Genomic DNA, 15,135 nt, shown 5'->3' with positions numbered 1-15,135 from the left:
AAATCAGGCTCCTATGGGGCCAAGGGACATGGAACAATGGATTGGTTCCAAATTGGGAAAGGAGTATGCCAAGACTGTATGTTGCCATCGTGCTTATTTAACTTCTATGCAGAATACATCATGTGAAATGTAGGCTGGATGAAGCACAGGCTGGAATCAAGATTACCACGAGAAATATCAATAATCTCAGATATGCAGATGACACCACCCTTACGGAAGAAAGTGAACAAGAACTAAAGAGCCTCTTGATGAAAGTGAAAGAGACGTAAAAAAGCTGTTCAAAGGCATAAAAACTGTTCAGCACAGTTCAAGGCATAAGTTGTCTGGCACTCTGTCTTTTCTATCGTCCTGCTCTCACGTCCATACGTGTCTACTGGACACGACTCAGCAACTGAACAACAAAGGAATCAAGTCAGTCAGTTCAGTCGCTCAGTCGTGTCCGACTCTTTGCGACCCCATGAATCACAGCACGCCAGGCCTCCCTGTCCATCACCAACTCCCGGAGTCCACCCAAACCCATGTCCACCGAGTCGGTGATGCCATCCAGCCAACTCATCCTCTGTCGTCCCCTTCTCCTCCTGCCTTCAATCTTTCCCAGCATCAGGGTCTTTTCAAATGAGTCAGCTCTTCCCATCAAAGTATTAGAGTTTCAGCTTCAACACCAGTCCTTCAAATGAATATTCAGGGCTGATTTCCTTTAGGATGGACTGGTTGGATCTCCTTGCAATCCAAGGGACTCTCAAGAGTATTCTCCAACACCACAGTTCAAAAGCCTCAAGGCACCAAGAGATCAACATAAAAATGACTATAAGTTATGAACCTCACTAACAAATTAATTGTATGAGTTATTTCACTTTCCACCCAGCTGCTTCAGCTATATGCCAGATTGCTCCAGTTTGCCTAGGCTTAAAATCTACAGGATAAATTCAGTCAAGATATTTGTTCTTTTCCATAAGCCCATTATTCTAGCCCTGCAATTTGAAACTACACAGCAGGACCCAATCTTTCCTGCTGAATGCACAGCGCATGTTTCTCTTTCACCTTATCTTCTGCTTTAAAAATACTAATCTTTGTGGCTGTCAAATTAAGTATTGAGTATTAAATGGAGCCATGCAACTTTTTAAAGAGGAAAATGATACTAAGAGTTAAGGAATCAAGTATACAAGGGATCGACTCTTAAATAAGAGTCATGTCCTTATACTCTTGTATAAGAATGTGGGATAATCAATCCTTTATATGTGTCTGTTTTTTCCTTCCTTCTCCCTATTTCTCATTTCTAAGTCGTACACTGCATTCCTTAGACTATCTTGGCAGTTTATAAGTCTAACTCAATCAGGCAGTTTGTAAGCATGAAACAGGGCGCATGTATTCAGCTGTAAATGAAAATAGCTGTTTATCTATCTTTAGATATAATAGTTATTTTAGATAGTACCATTTCAATTATGTAGTGTGGATTTTTACACTAGTTTTCATCTTATAATGTGGACATTTTACTGTCTGTGCTGTGCATGCTCAGTCCTGTCCGATTCTTTGCAACCCCATGGACTATAGCCCGTCAGGCTCCTCTGTCCGCGGGATTTTCCAGGAAAGGACACTAGAATGGGTTGCCATGCCCTCCTCCAGGGGGTTTTCCCAAACCAGGGACCAAACCTGCATCTCTTGTATCTCCTGCATTGGGAGGTGGGTTCTTTACCACTGTGCCATCTGGAACATCTTACTATCCTCTATTAAAATTCTCCTTTGAGATGCAAAGCTATAGAAGACCAATCAGAAAAAATAAGTACAGAGGACACATTTTAATACAGCTTCTTGAGCAGAGGAAAGCAGTTCCTCTAAACTTAAAATGGTGGACTTTCAAAGAGAGATGCTGGTGCTGGGGTAGGGGAAAGCCTAGCTATACCGTCACAGATAATTGAAAAATTGCCACATAAATTTGATGAGGCATTTATTTTCATTCAAGAATACCTAAAGATTTTAGCTCCAGAAATTTAACAAATTGTAATCAAATCCTGTTCATGTGCTCTTAAAAGAGTCTATTTCAACTATTAGAGTGTTGCCACTTCGATAAGAAGGGCTTCCCTAGTGGTTCAGTGGTAAAGAACCTGCCTGCCAAGCAGGAGACGCGGGTTAGATCCCTGGGTGGGGAAAGTTCCCTGGGGGAGGAAATGGAAACCCACTCCAGTATTCTTGACTGGGAAGTCCCATGGACATTAGCTGGTATCTGGGCAGCACCCATCTGTTAACATCTGCCTGTTGACTTCTGAGGCGTTTTAGTCAAGTTGTTACTGTTGTTTGGTTGATCAGTTGTGTCCAACTCTTTGCGACCCCATGACGGCAGCACACCAGGCCTCCCTGTCCATCAGCTAATGACCTGCCCAAGGCTGGGTCACTCCCCAGGCTCCTCTCCCGGCCAGAGATGGCCATTGTGTCAGGGAAGTCGTCTGAGTGCCAGATGGAATTCACTATTCATTGTCCTTCTTCCTATATTTTATCCATGGACAGAAGGTGAGCATTACAGGAATAAAACCCATAGGTTTTTGGGAATTTGTGAGGATAAGTATGTCTTTTTTTTTTTTTTATTTAATGCTTGTCCTTTAGACAGGGACTCCTCAACAATCATACTAGCTGTAATATATGCTATTTAGAGCCCAGCAAGAAAAGACACTACAGAAAGCATTACATGTGGCCTTTTTTTTTTTTTTTTTTTTGCTATAATTCACTTATCACAAGGTTTCACTGCTAGATATCAGTATGCTAATCGGTGGTTGATTTGTCAACTAGCTGTGCTTAGACTTCTGTGTGGCAGTGTTGGTTTGCTTGTATAAATAGTTTAGTAAAATTATAATTAAAGATAGGCTTTTCCCTTTGAATAGCTTGATGCAGGAAAAGATAAAACAGAAAGGGGACCAATTGACATTAGTTCTAACTCGATGAGACTCGGGTTAGTGAACTATTGTGAACAGCCAAGAATTTAGTGACATATCACTTCAGATATGATGGATGCTTAGCAATTACCGATCTTATATTGCAGTGAGAGAGTTGGTGTTGAAGTTGGAAGTTGTTCAGAATGATAAATGGATATGACAATTTATTAGAGACATAAAGCATGATTAGGATTGGATATGGATGCACTCCTTTAAGAAGGAGGCAGAAGATGAAAGAAAAAGAATGAAAGAGGAATTTACAGTGTGAAAACTGAGTTTTGGTAAGGAAACACATGCCACACATACCGGATGTCTGAACAAGTGCAGAAACCTAGACATGCAGCAGCACTGCAGTCCCGGGATAATGGAGACACGTGGGAAACAGACATGTTTCATTCTCTTCACACACCCCCAGCGCCATCTCCCACTCTCCTGACGGGTATCTTCCTGCAGAACACCCAGGACCTGCATGGAGGTCTACCAAACCTTAGATATAGCCAGAGAGGGTGGATGATTTATAACAACTTGAGAAAAATGTACGGACTGTTCTGATAACTAGTATATGCGCGCATGCCCAGTCGCTTAGTCGTGTCCAGTTCTTTGCGACCCTTGGACTGTAGCCCACCAGGCTCCTCTGCCCTTGGGATTATCCTGGCAAGGATACTGGCGTGGGTGGCCATTTCCTCCTCCAGCGATCTTCCCGAACCGGGAACAGAATCCACGTCTTCGAGTCTGCTCTGAGGCCTCTGATCTCCCTGCAGTCCTTGGCATGGACTTCACAGAGTCTGCCTAACTCATTTGGTCTGAGTTTTACTTTCCCAATGGAAAATGGAGGACCTGAAGTCCTGGACCTAAAAGCATGATAAGGAGAAATTAATCTCTTAAATATATAACTTTGTCTTTGGTTGTTGGATAAACTGATCAAAGAGACACACTGCGCCATTGTTCATGATATAAATAGAGCATTAACAAATGTAATTTTTTTTTAAGAAATGGAAAGAGTGGCAAAATTTTTAAAAGGCCTTATAAGCCCATGAAATAACTAGAAAGACCATTAAGATTTGTTTCTAACTGATAACCTAATTATTTCTTGGAATTCTGAAACATGGAAATATTTCTTTAGAGGTTAAAAATCCATTTCTGTCAAAGATATACATATATACAGTTGATGGTATTACTGCCCTTCCTTACCAACAGATCTTGTTTACAAACTTCAAGAGTTCCATGTATTGGTTTGGCACTTACCTTTTTTCCTCATTAGGTGGATACTGTAAGGTCTTTGGAAGTATGAGTCATCAACTGTTCGTAATTCTTTTTGTCATCTATCTGCATTTATATTTTTTGTGTAGTGAGCAGAAAGCAATGCTCAGGGATACTCAGAGAGAGATTCTATCACTGTCTAGGTAGATTATTTTGAAAATTCTCCTCTATCCTTGAAATCAACATCTCCATACACTTAAATTTTTAAAGCATTATTACATACTAATTGGGTTTCCCTAGTGGCTCAATGGTAAGGAATCCATCTGCCAGTGCAGCAGCCACAGGAGACGTGGATTCTGTTCCCGGTTCGGGAAGATCGCTGGAGGAGGAAATGGCCACCCACGCCAGTATCCTTGCCAGGATAATCCCAAGGGCAGAGGAGCCTGGTGGGCCACAGTCCAAGGGTCGCAAAGAACTGGACACGACTAAGCGACTGCGCATGCGCGCATATACTAGTTATCAGAACAGTCCGTACATTTTTCTCAAGTTGTTATAAATCATCCACCCTCTCTGGCTATATCTAAGGTTTGGTTTGCTGTGCATTTTGCTGTCACCCTCTTCCTTCCAGACGTTGACTGGTGGCATGCTCAAAATCCCACCCCAGGCCCTCCTCTCCCTTCACAATGCGCTTCACCACGGCGGCCGCTTGAGCCCGTGACCTTAGTCTTCACCTTCACGCAATGACTCAGCTCAGACTTCGTCCCTGAATCACACAGAGAACTGTGAAACTCTTATCCACTCAAAGAAGTCAAAAGCATGGCTTCCAGGTCAGCATCTTCCCTTACCCCAAGCACACCTTATCTTACCCATCGCCTCTCGCTTCAGTGAACCGCACCGCTAGCGGACTTGGTGTTTAGCCTGGAAAAGACATTTTCCTCCCCACACCTCCTACTACTCTATTCTTTGTAATCATCATCAAATTCTATTACTTTTTCTACCAAACCCCATGCAAATCCATCTTCATCCTTTCCATGTGAATTGCCACCAACCTAGTGTGTGCTATATTGCAAAAGTGACCTGTGCGCTTTTCCAACTTCACAGCCAACAATGGAAATAGTGAAATTGGTTACGCTACATAATCAAGTTAATATACTTAGGGACTTCCCTGGTGGCCCCGTGGGTAAGTGCATGCTCACGATGCACCGGGCCAGGTTCAACCCCTGGTCAGGGACTAGATCCAGCATGCACACCGCAGCTGTTATTAAGAAGCTCCCTACTGTGAAGAGCCCATGAGCCACAGCTAAGATGCAGCACAGACAGAGGAATAAATGCTTTTGAAAAATTAATATATTGATCAACAATATATCAGCATATATATTATATTTATAATTATGCCACTATATATTTATTAATATACTAATAATGAACATTTTGTGGTCAAGTACTATAGGAAGCACTTTTAATTGACTACCTCATTAATTTCTCATCAGCACCAACAAGAAAGGTGCTACAATTACCCTCATTTTCTAGACAAAGACACTCAGACTCAGAGAAGTCAAGCAACTTGCCCAGGGCACATCACACCTGCGAGCATGTCACAACCTCAAATGCAGACGCACACAAACTGCACTCCTCACTCCCAACTGCCACATAACACACATCTGGTGCCTTTGTGTGGCTCCTTAGCTCAAGCTGAAAACCCTGAGCGACGGCCCAGCTTCATCCTCCCTGGTCGCAGTGACCCAGCCACGCCACTGCTCTAGTTCCTCAAACGCTCTGCGATCTGTTTCACTGGCGGAGGCTCGGCACATCCTGTGCCCTTACGCTAGCATTAGTTAGTCGATAATTATTTGTTAAAGTCTAATATAAGTCAGGTATACTGAATTGTGTTGAATAACTGAAGATACAGAAAATAGAAAACTGTGGGTGCAAAGTCCCACATGTCTTTATGGTGGAAATCCAATATGCTAGGAACACAGGCATCGTTCTGAACAGGAAACCATCAATCACACCTCTAAGCAGCGTTTGTCTCTCTTCCTAGTGCCTAACAGTGCCTGCATGCAGAGGTGCCCAGTTGCGGCTTACTGAAGGACTCTGCCGCCTGGGTTAGGAGCTCTGTATTCTCCCAACCATTGAAATCCATACCTAGAGACAGCCTAGGAAAAACCGGGCTAGTTGGGGAGGAACCCGTGCTCTGACAGGTAGACAGAAAGCACCTGTCCTGGGTACTAAGATTTTCAGAGTCATGTGCCTAATCAAGTACTTGATCCTACCAAGGAGACATTTAGAAACTGGGGAAGATTAAACCCTTTAACTGATTGACTTCATATTTTCTGAGAATCTAAAAAGTGGGAAGACTACCCCAATTCGATTAATGTCAAATCCAAGTTTACCTTCTAATTAAAGCAGGTAATACACACTTGCCAACCACTGTAAAGGAATTTCATCATAAGCTAAACAATATTGTTCTTTGAAAACAGCAAAGTGCACATGTAAAACAAAACACACAAAAATCCCCGTAGATTTCGTTTTTGTTTCCTGTTGCACAACTTTTGTCTTCCCATTGGGTTGTCATTTTTTATTCTAGTTGATCTGTATTTGAAACGTAGAATGTTTTTACATCTCACCCAGGTCATCTGAATAACTGCCCCACATTTTAAGACTCTGCATCACATCATATTCCTGTGAATGGAGAACTCTTGGGTTGATTATTGTATTAAAGCTACACACCTGTCTTTTAAGCACAAAGCTACTGCAGTGAAAGTGACTGCTAAAGCTATGGCCCTATTGATAATACCTAAAATTCCTGTTCAGACCAAGGCTCCACTGGAAAGGCAAAAAAGAAGAGGAAATAACCTAAGATAGATGGGGACTGAGCTATCTCCCAGGAAAGACCAGAGGTAAACCAAGTCATATGGAAACAGGTAACACTAAGTACAGTCCCATTACTGGTGATTGGACTTCACTTCCAACAGGGTACTGGACTCATAAAAATCATAAAATAATAAAAACACTTTCAATGAGCTGTCTGAGGGCTTCCCCGGTAGTGCAATGGTTAAACACCCACCTTCCCATGCAAGGGTCATGGGTTCCATCTCTGGTTGGGGACTAAGACCCCACCGGCCTTGAGGCAACGAGGCGTGCATGCCCACAACCCGAGTAAAGCCTTCGTGCCAAAAGGAAGAGCCTGGCGCCACAGTCCAGTGCAGGGGAAAGAGATCAAGCTGAGCTGACCATCCAACCAATATTTTAATGATAAAATATGTCACAGAAGTTCAGAACAGAGGTGCCCATCTCTGAAGACCCACCCCTGCTCTCTACTTTGCTCCCGCTGAAAACTGTCAGCAGCCACGGGAACCATAGAGGTTCCATCCATAACAGGTCTTGGCACTGGACCCTCAACCTGCAGCTATGACTTGTGTTCTAATTCAAAAAGTAGACCCAAGAAGAGAACCGAAACACAGCCCAAAGCTAAAAGTTAAGGAAAGTGGATATTCTCTTTGAAAAGTTGCTAGCAATAATTCATAGCTTTCTGTAAAGTTTTCACTTATTATTTACTACAATTACATTAATGAATATCATATTAGGAAGAAAACAAACGTTTTAAAAATCTACTAGATGAACGAACAGTGGGATAAGGAGCTATGATGCGTCCAGGCTCATTACACACATTCTCTCCTTCTCTCTTAAGGTGAAGCCCGACAAGAACGCACAATTTTCACATTTTTAAAGATTAGCAGCCTTCGGCTCAAAGAAGTTAAGTAACTTACTCTCAGTCAATCGGGGAAAAAAAGGCTCTAAGATAAACATCCCTGATATTCTATAAAGGAGGCACGGACATTTTTCCCCTGCAAGAAGCAGAACTAGACAGATGTGTTTAAGGCATTTCATTTAAGAGTCCTTTGGAGCTCTCCTTTCTAAAATATCTCCCTCTCTCCAAATATACATATATATAATACATACTATATATTTATTTATATAATATCTAATTATATTTATAGAATATACAATATATAAATCAATAAAATAAATATATAAAATAAATTAACATATATTTATTTAATAAAATTAATTAATATACAAATATATTGATAATATATTTAATTCATTTTATAATATATTTCTATATATATTTCCCCCTATCAGCTTTAGCCAAAAATCGTACTACTTAATAGAAAACGCCTCCTCTTTGACACAGATTTCCTAATACTAAGCTAGAGAGATGCAGGGCACAGGTAAAAGCAAATGTTCCTTAGGGCCTCCCTGGTGGCCCAGTGGTTAAGAATCTGCCTTGCAAAGCAGGGGGCACAGGTGTGATCCCTCATCTTGCAAAACCCCACAAGCCACAGGGCAGCGATGCTCGGCACAACTACTGAGCCAGCACTCTGGAGCCTCCAGCCGCAGCTGCCGAAGCCCACGGCCGCGAGCCCGGCTCTGCAGCAGGAGAAGAGGCTGCAGAGAGGCCCACGCAGCCCACCCAGCCCACCCACCCCGGCTAAAGACGGCCCAGTACAGTGACAGTGACCCCACAGAGCTAAGGAAATGATCATTTTAAAACGCTCCTCAATCAAAGTCAAGTGCTTAAAACCAAGTACAGAAACTGAAAAACATATTCATAAGAAGTCTTTTCTTATGACTTATGACTTATAAGTCTTTTCTTATGACAAGATAAATTTTTTGTTTCTGTTGCTGTTTTAACAACAGCTCAAGGGTTTGCCATGAGACGAAGTAAGTCCACACGAGGGGAAGAAATCCCACAGTAGACTCAGGAGTCCGAATGCATTCAAGTTCAGACTTCAGCACTTAACGGTTATACGTGTATGGGCAAATTACTTAATCTCTCAGTAATCATGTCTCAAAAATGGAGGTTTTAACGATATATAAATGGGTAAAATAATCCTGTCTACATCTAAGGGTAGTGCTTAGCATGGTGCCTTGTTTATAAAATGTACTCAGCTAGGGAGGCAAACAGAACTGCCTAACTTTCACACTGGAGATTCATCCTGAAGAGTCCGGCAACTTGTCTACTAGAACTAGGGATTCTAAGAGTCTCCCACCTTGTACATCCAACTTCTGAGGAGCCAAACAGCCTCCTATCACAACCATTAAGAGCACTTCCCAAGGGCCCACGTCCTGAACATCTGACATTTCCAGCTGATGCCCACCCCAGGGGCTTCCCAGGCAACGCTAGTGGTAAAGACTCTGCCTGCCAATGCAGGTGATGTAAGAGACCCAGGTTCAATCCCTGGGTCAGAAAGATCCCCTGGAGGAGGGCATGGTAATCCACTCCAGCATTCTTGCCTGGAGAATCCCATGGACAGAGGAGCCTGGCAGGCCACAGTCCATGGGGTCACACAGATTCAAACACAGCTGAAGCGACTTAGCATGCACGCATGCACACCCACCTCAGATGACTTGGTAACTGAACCCAAATGTTTATCTCTTCCTTGAGAAGCTAATTTTCACTCTTATATTAAAAGGTAGAGTAGCAGTCACGCAGTGTCTCTCCTCTCAAAAATGCAAATCCAGTCGAATGTCCAGCTGTTTCCCCAGACTCGGCATCCCTCCTGGGGACAGTGGGACATGGGGACCAGGTACCCCTCACCGCTGGTAACTCCAGTCAGTCAGTCCAGCGTTCACGACCCCATGGACTGCAGCACGCCAGGCCTTGCCGTCCATCACCAACTCCCGGAGCTTACTCAAACTAACTCATGCTCATCGAGTCAGTGATGCCATCCAACCATCTCATCCTCTGTCGTCCCCTTCTCCTCCTGCCCTCAATCTTTCCCAGCATCAGGGTCTTTTCCAATGAGTCAGTTCTTTGCAACAGGTGGCCAGAGTACTGGCGTTTCAGCTTCAGCATCAGTCCTTCCAATGAACACCCAGGACTGATCTCCTTTAGGGCGGACTGGCTGGATCTCCTTGCAGTCCACGGGGCTCTCAGAGTCTTTACTGGTCTCTCCAGTGTGACACTGCAGCACCCTTCTCTTCCCACCTTGTCTCCATTCAGTAAACGTTAGTTCCTCTGAGTTCCCCTACCTTGGAACTGGCTCCTTTAATGAAGGAGGCTGCAGAGGAAACGCAGTAGCCTTTGGAAGGACTGCTCTGTTCAGGAAGTCAGCTGGGTAAAATGTCCTGCCTGTATACCTATGGATGTTCTCGGCCCATTCTTGTGAGTTTCATCTGGGCTCTCTTCCAGGTGTGGGTCTTATGAATGAAGTCTTCTGATATAAAACTGGTGAGCAAACTAAGCCTAACCAGAGGTAAAATTTTAAGTTAATATTCTCCTAGTCTTTACATGTAAGTGCAAATAATTACTTGTTTGTGAATTTGTAGGGATTCAAGGCAGAAGCTCAGAAAAAATACCTCCAAGAAACCTCAGAAGCCAAAAAGTATAAATGTAGAGACTGGTTTTTGAAAATTTGATCTTCAGAGTTCTGAATTCTCAGCCTTAAGGTAGACTGAAGATAGTTTTACTGACAAAGAAAAGGAAAAAACAACAACTATGTTTTGAAGTAAAAGCATTCTATGCCTCAGTTTTGGGCTGCTGTTTTTATAATAAAGATACATAATGATTTTCTCATTTTTAAAAAAATGCTGAGGGGAAGAAGAGCATGCATCCAACAGCATGCACCACGAAAAAGCAAAACCCCCCAAATTTAATGGACAGAAGCAAAACAATGAATTTTTTATTATTATTATTATTTTTTTATTTTATTTTTTTTAAATCAAATAATCCAATTTTTTTTTTCAAGTTGAACAGACTAAATTTCTTTAAACAAACTTACTTATACTCCAGAGTCCTTTAAAAACTTAATAGCATTTATACATTGAAGGTATTTGATTTTCTTGTAACTAGCACTTCAAATGCAACAAGCATTTGAAGCAACAAGCATTTGACCCAACAAGTAAAACTTTCTACAGTTCATAACTTTTATAAATAAAATAAATTAAATGTACAGTGAATAAGTTCTCTGAAATATTTCAATATTTCTGCAGGTTTAGTAACATCGTAAAATACATTTCAACTAAAATTCACAAATCTAAAAACCTGTTAGGCATTTTTAGGCGTTTTAAGTTGGAAATGAAGACCAATCTTACATCGTAATATGCCAATTACGAATAGTACTTCAAATAGCAAATACTACAGTTTGTCCCAAACTTTAAAAACTATTCATGAACTCAACACTGAACTATTGATGGCTATGAGAATTGTTTCCTAGCCTTTTTGAAAATTTCAACCCATTTACGTTTAAGGTAATTATTGATAAGTACGATCCTGTAGCCATTTTCTTTATTGCTTTGGGTTCAAGTTTATATACTCTTTCTGTGTTTCCTGTCTATAGAAGATCCTTTAGCATTTGTTGGAGAGCTGGTTTGGTGATGCTGAATTCCCTCAGCTTTTGCTTGTCTGTAAAGCTTTTGATTTCTCCTTCATATTTGAATGAGATCCTTGCTGGGTATAGTAATCTGGGCTGTAGGGTATTTTCTTTCATCACTTTAAGTATGTAAAACAATGAATTTTATTTTGAAAAATTTTGTAAAGGAAAGAAGTTAAATCTGTATCATTCAAAGGAATATATATATATATATCTTCTTATAAACATGTAAAGAAAGCATTGCCATTTAGAGAGAATTTTACAGGCTAAAAACACAAGTGAAAAATATTTCAGGAAATAAATTATAGGTCGTCAGATATACTAGACGCTTCAGCAGTAAGGAAACTCCTATTTTCTCCTTCCTGGTAAACATTCACATTTTCACACTGAAATAAGTATACTTTAGGACTCCAAAGCAATAAAGAAACATATGCTCTTCAATTTCCCAACTTCCTACCTCTTAGATGTGCCCCATCTTCTATAGGAGTCCTGAAATGTCGGCCTTCTTAGACACTGCTATTTGATGAAAACACAAAATGGAGATTTCTAGGAATACTTGGTGAGGAACGGACGATATGGCTCTATGCAAGAAGACCTCTCAAGAGGTGAAAAAGAGCTAAGGATGCAGTGGGCTTCAAACTGTGTCTTTGTGATTTACCTCCAGGACAGTCCCTGCATTAATCCGGTCTGCAGACCTGACCGTGGGATGAGGTGGTGACACAGGAGCGATTGCCGCGGAGCTGGGGCCTCAGTGGAGCCCCGAGCAGACGGCAGGGACGACGTCGCCAACCGCAACGTTCAGTGGGCCAGAGCCACTCTTCCCACGCACCGCTGAGAGTTACACTTGTTTTTCGAACACTTCTTTAAAAGCAGGTCTATCCATCCCCGACAGACCCGAAAGCCTACCCGAGCAGGCCTGACGAGCCTTCTTCTGGAAGCCCCCGAGCTGCAGCCCGGTTCCGCGCGCACTGCTGCCCCCGGGCTGCCCACCCCTGACCGGGGCTGGCACGTGCACAACTCCAGGGGGCGCCGCTCCACCGCAGGAAGGTGCGGGGGAGACGCGCCCGTGCCGCCCGGCGGCCTCTTCGAGAGGGCGCGCTGTGGGAACACAGACACGCGAAGGCCGCGGCTTCCACTCCGCCCTCTGCCTCCCGCGCTGGCTCCCAGCGGCGCCGCCTCCCCGCCCGCGGCCGCCTCCCTCCCCGCTGCGCGCTCCCGCCCCTTCGCCGGCTCCTTTGCTGCGGACCTCCGTCACCCTCCTTCCTGCGCCTACTTTTCAGTTCTCGGCTCCGCCCTGTTGAGCATCCCCAGCACGTGTCCCTGCCTCTCCAGCCCCTTCCTTACGGCGTCCCAGCGCCCAGCTCCTTCCGCCTTTCCACTCCCTCTTGACCTTTCCCCTCACTGTTCTTTATTATCCTTTAAAGTAATGTTAGAATTACTTTAGAACATAGAAAAAGAAAAGAAACGGGCATTTCGTATTTGATAGACATTTAACATCTGGAAAAATATTGACGGTAGATAGATTACTCAAAAAACATTGTTGGGACATTGAATAATCACATGGATCAACACTTCACATCAAAGACCAAAAAAAAAATAAAATTCACATGATTAAACTACTAAAGTCATGCTCAAAATTCTCCAAGCCAGGCTTCAGCAATATGTGAACCGTGAACTTCCAGATGTACAAACAGGTTTTAGAAAAGGCAGAGTAACCAGAGATCAAATTGCCAACATCCGCTGGATCATCAAAAAAGCAAGAGAGTTCCAGAAAAACATCTATTTCTGCTTCATTGACTATGCCAAAGCCTTTGACTGTGTGGATCACAATAAACTGTGCAACATTCTGAAAGAGATTGGAATACCAGACCACCTGACCTGCCTCTTGAGAAACCTGTATGCAGGTCAGGAAGCAACAGTCAGAACTGTACATGGAAGAACAGACTGGTTCCAAATAGGAAAAGGAGTATGTCAAGGCTGTATATTGTCACCCTGCTTATTTAACTTATATGCAGAGTACATCATGAGGAACGCTGGGCTGGAAGAAGCACAAGCTGGAATCAAGATTGCTGGGAGAAATATCAATAACCTCAGATATGCAGATGACACCACCCTTATGGCAGAGAATGAAGAGGAACTCAAAAGCCTCTTGATGAAAGTGAAAGAGGAAAGTGAAAAGGTTGGCTTGAAGCTCAACATTCAGAAAACAAAGATCATGGCATCTGGTCCCATCACTTCATGGGAAATAGATGGGAAAACAGTGGAAACAGTGTCAGACTTTATTTTTTTGGCTCCAAAATCACTGCACATGCTGATTGCAGCCATGAAATTAAAAGATGCTTACTCCTTGAAAGGAAAGTTATAACCAACCTAGATAGTATATTAAAAAGCAGAGACATTACTTTGCCAACAAAGGTCCGTCTAGTCAAGGCTATGGTTTTTCCTGTGGTCATGTATGGATGTGAGAGTTGGACTGTGAAGAAAGCTGATCGCTGAAGAATTGATGCTTTTGAACTGTGGTGTTGGAGAAGACTCTTGAGAGTCCCTTGGACTGCAAGGAGATCCAACCAGTCCATTCTAAAGGAGATCAATCCTGGGTGTTCTTTGGAGGGACTGATGCTAAAGCTGAAACTCCAATACTTTGGCCACCTCATGTGAAGAGTTGACTCACTGGAAAAGACTCTGATGCTGGGAGGCATTGGGGGCAGGAGGAGACGGGGACGACAGAGAATGAGATGGCTGGATCACTGCCTCGATGGACGTAAGTTTGAGTGAACTCCAGGAGTTGGTGATGGACAGGGAGGCCTGGAGTGCTGTGATTCATGGGGTTGCAAAGAGTCGGACACGACTGAGCAACTGAACTGAACTGAACTGAAAGTGTTCAAAATAAATCCTTAAAAGTACTAGAAGATTCCATACCCCCACTCCTCAAATTGAGAGGAAGAAACTCCAAGAGTTCAATTTCTATTAAAGTATTGAAAAGATATGCTATTTAATATTATCTCTGCCACATCACCACCACTTTGACTTACCTTCACATCATTAAAACATGTCTGAAAATACAGAAAATATAGACCAGTGGAAGGAAACTAGAGCTGTTAATGAAAATGTGAGAGCCTAAATCAGGGAGTACAAACCATAATCCATGTTTTAAATGTCTCAAACACTATTTGTAAGTGTAGCTTAACTGGAATTAATAGCAGGACGTTAATTTTCTTAAAATGATAACACTAGAAACTCTGGTATCACACAAAGTACCATCATCACCCAGTCCATTTTTACTCAGATACTGATTTATCAAAATAAGGCAGGGTGTCCTGTAGCATTTCCACAAATTTATCTGCAGTTGAAACCATGATTAGGACATGGTGACAACAAGGAATGTTACTTGAAATGTTAGAAAAAGGTTTTCTTAAAAATTTCTAACTAAAATTCAAATGCACCTTGAAAATAACTATTTTTAAGAATAATAACAAAAAGAATAGACGAACAGTTTTGAGGCAATGAATAGACTTACGGCATAAGTGTTATAATGGTTTCCCAACTGCATACTTACCAATTTGTGAGCATTAAATATGTACAGTTTTACACATCAGTCATACCTCAGTAGGCATTTTTTTAAAAAGGGAAAA

General features: G+C 42.4%; 1 protein-coding gene across 1 annotated transcript in view; it reads right to left on the bottom strand.

The window, feature by feature from the left end:
* The window catches only part of TMEM232 (transmembrane protein 232), a 235,145-nt gene that overhangs the window by 112,253 nt on the left and 107,757 nt on the right, over positions 1 to 15,135 (bottom strand). The gene's annotated exons all lie outside the window — the stretch shown is intronic.

The sequence above is a fragment of the Moschus berezovskii genome, chromosome 8 (assembly GCF_049115385.1).
Source record: "Moschus berezovskii isolate FMDL1 chromosome 8, NW_MosBer_1.0, whole genome shotgun sequence".
NCBI lineage: Eukaryota > Metazoa > Chordata > Mammalia > Artiodactyla > Moschidae > Moschus > Moschus berezovskii.
This window is presented reverse-complemented; position numbering and strand designations above follow the sequence as displayed.